At 44.6% G+C, this 7,659-nt stretch overlaps 1 long non-coding RNA gene across 1 annotated transcript in view; it reads right to left on the reverse strand.

The window, feature by feature from the left end:
- The window catches only part of LOC138527992 (uncharacterized), a 71,131-nt gene extending 67,653 nt beyond the window's left edge, over nucleotides 1-3,478 (reverse strand). The window contains exons 1-2 of the long non-coding RNA XR_011284096.1: nucleotides 3,342-3,478; nucleotides 2,904-3,018 (exon numbers count right to left, since the gene is read on the reverse strand). This is a non-coding gene — a long non-coding RNA (uncharacterized lncRNA). The remainder of the gene's footprint in view (nucleotides 1-2,903; nucleotides 3,019-3,341) is intronic.
- Between the last annotated feature and the right edge of the window lie 4,181 nt (nucleotides 3,479-7,659).

The following is a 7,659-nucleotide window of genomic DNA, read 5'->3' on the forward strand; positions in this document are numbered from 1 at the left end:
TTGTCTGAAGTGTCTGGTTGGATTGAGAATCATTTGATGCTGAGGATTCTGTGATGTCGCTACTCTCATCTTCGCTGGAGTCCTCTTTTTGTGTTTGTGTTGCCTGTGGACTGCGACCCACGTGTGTTGAGGGGCGGGGTTAACGCCCGAAGTTAGTTCGAGCCTGGGAGCTTCATGAATAAAGACGTGTTGCACCCCAGCTCTGTCTCGGCCCCGTTGTTTGAATGATTGAACGAGTGACTGCCGACAGAGCGTGAGGAGGTCCACGTGTGAGGATATCACAGATTCTGAGCTCATTTTTCGCAGGGAGTATGTGGGAGATGCCTGCAAATCCAGGAGCGCCCCACCCGGAGACCTCATTTCAAGGTTGAGTTGCTTGAAAGGACATGTCCCCTAGTTTGTTATTATCACGCCGGAATACAAATCGCGGCTCTTCATTTGGACTTAAAGCAATGCCTGTTAAGGCTGGGGATCCCAATTGCTTCCCCAAGGGACCAGGAGAAGAAGTTGCCAAATAATTGAACGCACTAAGCCTTCTCTGGTATGAGCGAGTTGTATTAAGCAATTCTGCATCCCTGGCCAATCTAGTCACTAGCGCTGTATGCTGCTGTTCAAGTCTTCACACCAAGTTCAAGGACGGCTGCGGAGACAAAAGGGTTACTGCTCCCTCCCTCACAGGGAGGCTAGCATAGTCCGGGGAGTCAGGTCTGTTAAACAATTCTTCAAGATTCGAGCAGTCCTCTACACAAAGTGACTCCTTCACATTGCCTTTCTTGGGTCTTTTATCACCCCCTCCAGGTCCAGTTCCTGGTCCAAATCCTATAGCCCCACATTAGCCTGGGAACTGATGACTAGGTCCCCCATGAGCCCTCCATCCCTGCTTTCTGGGGGTACTACCTCTCCCATTTCGGCCTCTACACTCGAATGGGGATTCCCCCGGATTTTGGGGATTGTTGCTCTTGTGCCTGGGCCTCTGCCTCAGAATCTAACATTGCACTCACCTGCTCACCGACCCCGCCGTGAGGTCTCTCCACAACTCTCTTCACAGCTGGCCTGGCACCGTTATCCTTTGAAGATAGTCTTAGCCTACCATTATTCTGGGCCGGTGCCATGTCCAGTTGCTCCGTGAAGGGCACACGCCTGTGATCCAATGGAACCAGTTGTGGGCTTATCAGCCCTTGTGTTGAGTGGGCCAGGCGGTCGGGCTCATAGGTTTGGCTCAGATTATTTGTGTTCAAGTCATCTACTTTTTGCTGATGCTTGACCTGTCACCACGTGCGTGGGTGAGTGTGCAGTATTATGCGCAGAGAAAGTATTTCTGTGCAGCTCTTCACTTAAACAATCTTACAATCTTACTCCTGAGCGTGTTCAATATGCGCAATGTGCTCAGTTGAATAAACACTGGAAGAGCGGCCACTGCAACACACTGCCACACGCAAAGCACACGCAAAGATGATGCAGCGCCTCACTCCGGTCTCGCTCTCTTGCTCATCAAGATTACCTCAGATGGCACTCAAAGGGAGCGATTCCCCACAGCCACTGCCACACAGTGAGACGAAGTTCGAACCACAGCTAGGGCTCGTTTGACAAAGGCATCCAGCAGTTTATATAGGCGGGACTTACTTAGAGGGATGTCCGCACCGCGACTCCTGCAGTCCACCGAAGACCACTTTCTCCCACTTTCCGCTCCGTGTTCCGCAGTTGCAATGGGTATATGTGTCTTTGCTCTGCAGTCCTCTCAGCAGGGCCACGCCTCCAGTGAAGAAAATGGTAAGCAGATTCTGGACCCACAAAAGACCACTTTCTCCCACTTTGTCTTCTATAATACATTATTGTTAGGCATGCGCCACTGATACTAATGTTGTCAAAATTAGCCACAAATGTGAAAGCCCTGCTACTGAGGACAAATATGTCTTAAATAACCTGTTTGGTGTGATAGTGTCCACTCAGGAGGATCTACAATGGTGTGTTAGCACATTGTGCTTTGCCAATCCAGAAATACCCATTTGTACATCAATCCGCTCCTAACAACAACACCAGAGCTGCACCAACATTCTGGGCAATTCTTCTCTGAAAAGAATAACAGTAACCACAGAGACATGTGTCTGACTTGCTGGGTTCATTAGTGAGGTGAAGATATATTTCTCTAGGCACAGAGAGCAAAAGGGTCCATGTGTGGCTTGCCTTTCGTTTTACCGTGAAAACCCAAATATTTGAACATTTGTCAAAAATGTGCTGAGGATGAATGCAACTTAAAAATCCTGCTTTTTGGAAAGGTTCCCACTCCGGCAGGTGTGCGCAAACCAGCTAGGGTTTTCTACTGTAAAAACTGCCACATTCTATTGAGCAAACATTGTAAAATACAATATTCTCTGTTATTGCATACATCCCTATCTATGAGAAATGTAAAATTTCAAAATACAAAAACACCTTTCTTTACAGTCGTCTACTAAAGGTTGTTCAGAGGGGCAAATAGTTACGCACTATTCAATATAGAACTTCCCTTATTTTAGTTTCGACAGATAAACATCTAGAACTGATGCCCATCTTCTTCAGGAACAGACTGTTTTCGTGGGAAGGTGCCTGATCGGTTTCTGCTTTTCACAAATCATACTGAAAAACATGTATATACCATTACAATCTCTTATTCACAGATTTGCCTGTTCAACAACCATTCATTTTAATTTTAATCTCGTATAGATGGTTCACAAGAGCAGCATTTACTATTAGCTCCGCTTGAATTACTTGATAGGAAACACCACCATCATCATTTCAAATATAACAGGTAGCCAAATCCTGCAACAACATGAGCAAAACATAATAGGGTAAACGACCTCTAATAATTAGGGGTGGTGCCCAAACTACCATGTGCTAACTAGGCAAAGAGAAAACGAGACACCTACCTCTGCCACATATTTAATGTGGTCTGGTGGGGCTAGCAGTCATCAAGAGATCCTTAAAAGTGTACTTCTTATGTCAGACTGTGGCAATTATTCACTCTGCATACGCTTTACATATCTACAATATAAATATTAGAAAATGTTTATTTTGTTAGAAACAGACAGAAGTAATCATTCCATAAAGTCAACAGACACCTAAATGCTGACCCCCTCTTTATTCTCTAAAAATATTCATATTAGACATACACTCAACAGTGGGCCTTGCATGTCTCTCTAAACTGCAAACAAAACACATGAACCAAAAAGTTAACATACGTCAACCAAAAAGGTACCTTTAGTTGTGTTTCTACTTCAGAAATGTACCAGGGTAATATGTGAAGTACTTATAGCACCCTAACTACATCTTTGCACAAATCATCCTGCATCAAAGTTTCTCCTTACCTGCTTCTGTCTTGTGTAACAGGGAACCTAGCACCAGCGTGGGAAACGCTGTAGCTAAGTTACCAGGGTACTTAAAGCGCGATTTTCTTGAGTAATTTTAGTGAGGGGGAAGCGTGGAGGATCTGGCTGCTGGTGTGACGTCGGATTTCTGTCAGAAAATGCTATCCCTGCTGACTGAGCATGCGTAGTTTGCCTGCGCATGAACACGCATAGTGTGTCTGCGCATGCTCAGTCATTCATTCACAGGATTGCATTTTCTGACGGCGTTCCAACCGTTTTTCAGCGGTGTGCTGAGGGTGGGTAACCCCCGACGACTCCTGCAGGAAAATGACAGACAACATTCTGCTCAAAACTTCATATCACCTCAGCTATTATTACTGAGTCGCGACCAGTACTGTAACAGAGACAGTGCTTCGTGAAGTATGGACGACCACGCACTCATATAATCATGACCGGGCTTTCCTTTCAACACGCGACATACTACTGTATTTTCAAGCATTTTCGGCCCTCTGTGTTTCCATGCATGTCTGCTGAAAATTATAACCCAGTCCCCACAGCTTTATGAAGTAACTGCCAAACACGGGTGCTGTAACCATGCTTTCTGGAAACCGCTTCATTTTTAACAAGGAACAAGCAGCTCTGCTCCTGTTTTCTTCATTCATTATTCATTCCAATATGACAACAGAGATTAACCCGTTTACACCCTCTCTCCTCATGGAGCAAGCAATTCCAAATCTCTAATCATGCTCATGAATATGTTTTTGATAAATCCAACTGCAAAAATATATATAAGGCATAATATACACTCTACCATATCTTACAAGGATATTGGAATCCACCTAAGGCCAGTTCCTTTATAAGGTCACGAAACTCCCAGGTTACTTGCAAAATCCTTTTTATTGATGGCATGGGCTACGTTACTCCTTATAGTCCATGGCGAAACAATGGAATTCCCTCTAATACCTCATCTCTTGCTTACTCTAATGTAAGAGATCTTCAATTTTTTCATTCATACATATACACTGTGTAGAATCGGTTTAACTTTAATAAAAAATAATAATTTTTAGCTTCTGATGTGTGCAGAAAAACTGTTTAAGTAGTTTAATAAAATACACCCAAAATGTTTTGTGCTTTAAAATATGTACTAACTTGCAGATAGCGGGCCAGATTTATGGAATTAGGTGTGTGGAAAAAATGGGAATTGCGCGCAGGACTTTCCCGGGATTTGCGTGTATTTTGTGCAGACTCCGCCCGCCTCTGCGAGTGGTAGAGTGCCATGAGCGACACACCACGCAAAGCTTGGGCGAGGCCTGCACAGAGGGTGGAGTAGGGGGCTGAACTCAAAATATGAGGAGGAACAAGGGAAAAAGTGGGCGTTACGAAAGACGGGCCACAAGCATACCATAGCACGCCCACAACAAAGCACAACAAAGCATATTCATGAATGTGACTGTGCAACCTCTCGCTTGCATAATGCCCACGCAAAGCCTTCAAACTCTACACCACCCGAAAGCAGGCATAAGTACTTGCGCAAAGGATTTGCAACTTCGGAGGTAAGTTTGCATGTCGGATTGAAGGGTGCATGCAAGCAAACGGGGTACCGATCATACTTGGGGGTGTGCGTACGCAGCGTAGCGGGGTGCAGGAACGGTTTACAGTGGATCTCACGCAGGTTTTCCCGATTTATAATCGAGTTACGAAAAATCATACGCATGTTGTTGGGGTGCCATTGACAGTTGCGGGGGACCCTGCGCAGGGTCCCCGAGATTTAGGCCTGCTTGCGGGGGACCCAATGCACGTTTTACAGGGTGCATGGAGGCGCGTCTGGGCAGCACGCAAACATGGCTATTTCTGGCTGTTTCGGATTTGCGTGTGGGCGTATCTGGGGCGTTCTGGACTCAAATACGGTTACTTTGTGCGTACAATTCCATGAATAAGTGAGGCGTGCATTTTTTATTCTGCGCGGAGGCTCATGCAGGGTTGTTTTCACCGTGCTGCCCTTGCAGGAAAAATTCGCAGATTTCCATGAATCGGGCCCAGAGTCTGTCGCCCATGTGTTGAACTTCAGCAGTGCACAAAATGAACATACTACCATAAACAGTTCTTTATCAATTACTGTCTGGATAGTATCCCAGGAAGCTATTTTACGCAAAAGGAATTTGAAAAAATTGTTAGAGATTTAATTCGGTGCAGCAGTGACAACTGGAATTCTGCTCTGGGCTGGATCAAGCAGCAGGATTTGTGATATCACAACTGAAGTGTAATAACTGATTCAGTGCAGAAGGGATGCCATTTTCTTATTACAGGCCAAAAGCAATATCACTACTAGTCTGTAATAAGAACATTATTTACATGCTTTTATACAGTTATTGCAGGTTGCCATGTATTGTAAATATATCACAGCATTCACAATAACAACTTAGTAGTCATAGTTGAGCAAAGCAATACTTTCCATAGGAAGAGGCAATTTTTAAGCAGCAAACATCGACGCATGGGTACTTTACTCCAGGTAATGCCCAGGCCAGTTATTTGCCTAGGCATTACCTGCCCCGGTAAGGCCCTGCCTGGAGGGGTTTATTGCTATTAGCATCCCAGCATGTTATACCGGTTTGCTAATAGTTTTTTTTTCTTAAGTTGAGAAATGGCATGCATGCTGTTAATCAACTGAAAAAATAAAACTGCAAATCAAGATGGCCGCCATGGATTAGAGACAAGGGAATTTCACATAGTCCATTCTCCCTTTCCATGGCGGCCATTGCTGTGACAGAGATGAACCGGCAACGGAGCCAGGGATACCTCATCAAGGGTTAGACTGAAGACAGTGCTTAATTTGTAAAAAAAATAAAGTTCCACGGCCCAAAGATTTTCTAGCATGCCTGTTACACATTGGGGTGGGCTACTCCCTGCAACCGGTTGACACTACCCACAGGCAGCTCCATACTTTATCAATATATTTGTGGGTAAAGCTGGCTGCAACGCCCACCGGTTAATTGAGGGTGATAGATCCACTGCAATTTACGATATCAATCGGCATAAGATATTAGTTGTGTCTTAAAATAAACTAAATGTGCAAGTGTTTTTTTAAAGCACATCATCGTTAACATTTTGCTCTGATCTTATCAGTTGCAAGTGGAACATGTTAAACATCTATCTGCAGAAAAAAGAGCAAGCATGCTTTCCTCCTACGGTAAATTGATGGACAAATGGAGTCAAAATCATTACTTAACTAATGAACCTGACTAACAAACACTGCAGCAAGATTGTCTTATATAGCTTGTCACTAATGACAGGAACTCCTCTACGATATTGGCCTTTTCACTGACTTCCGCCCCTGTGTTGGGGATGCTGGCTGGTGACTGTCCAGTTGTTGGCAACCTACCTTGATGGTTATTTGAGTAGAGAATTTGCAGTAATGTCATGCAGGATGAGTGGAGCAGTGTGCGGACATGGTCAGCATCAGTACCCAGCATTGTCACTGTCCAACCCATTGTTATTCATGTAAATTGATAAATAGCCCTTCCAACCTGTGTCATCATGAATCACAATGAGGGAGCCCATGCAGAACCCTGGCCAGTGCACACTGCAGGGCTCAAAATTAAGGTTCAATGAGCAGGAGCTAAAACAAGGTCCTGAGTGCCTGGCATCACCCAGTAAGCACGAGCTACGGCTTGGTAACCAAGTACACAGCACACCACAAATCTAAATTTCACCTCCAATGCACAATAGCTTGTTGGCTATTGTGTATGATCCATTATGTTCAAATGTGTCCTAGTTCTCCTTTATTAACATTTTCAAACACTCAAAGTTAATGTCACATATGCATGTTTGTAAGGCACCACTTGGACTGGGGAGCCAAAAGCAGTTCTTGGTAGCTGTTGGTTTCAAGGTAACCAGGCTCTCCTAGGATAGAGGTAGAAATGAAATAGCGCACAGAAATTCCGAACCTTGCACTGTTGTTGTTATGTTACTATGACTGACTGATTGCCAGCTAAAATAGTAAAGTTGCCAAAACACCACAACAGAATCAAGCTGGGATCAGAAATAAGTGCCAGGGCCCAGCCCTGGTAGGCCAACCTAAACATTAAGCATTGCTGAAGGGTATTCATTTGGCACTTCCTGCATAATTAAGCAACCTCAGACCTGCACAAGCATATCTATAGTACATTTTCATGCTGATCATACTGCATCTTTGATGACCGCACCAGCGGTAGACCCTTCAGGGTGGATGAGGCGGAGGCACCCATAGTGAAGCAGGGAGATGATTTTCAGGATCAGGAGATGAGAATACTAGAACTTTTTGTTTGGCTGTGATAAACCA

Source organism: Ambystoma mexicanum, chromosome 7q (assembly GCF_040938575.1).
Source record: "Ambystoma mexicanum isolate Mex_15411 chromosome 7q, UKY_AmexF1_1, whole genome shotgun sequence".
In the NCBI taxonomy this organism is placed as follows: Eukaryota; Metazoa; Chordata; class Amphibia; order Caudata; family Ambystomatidae; genus Ambystoma; species Ambystoma mexicanum.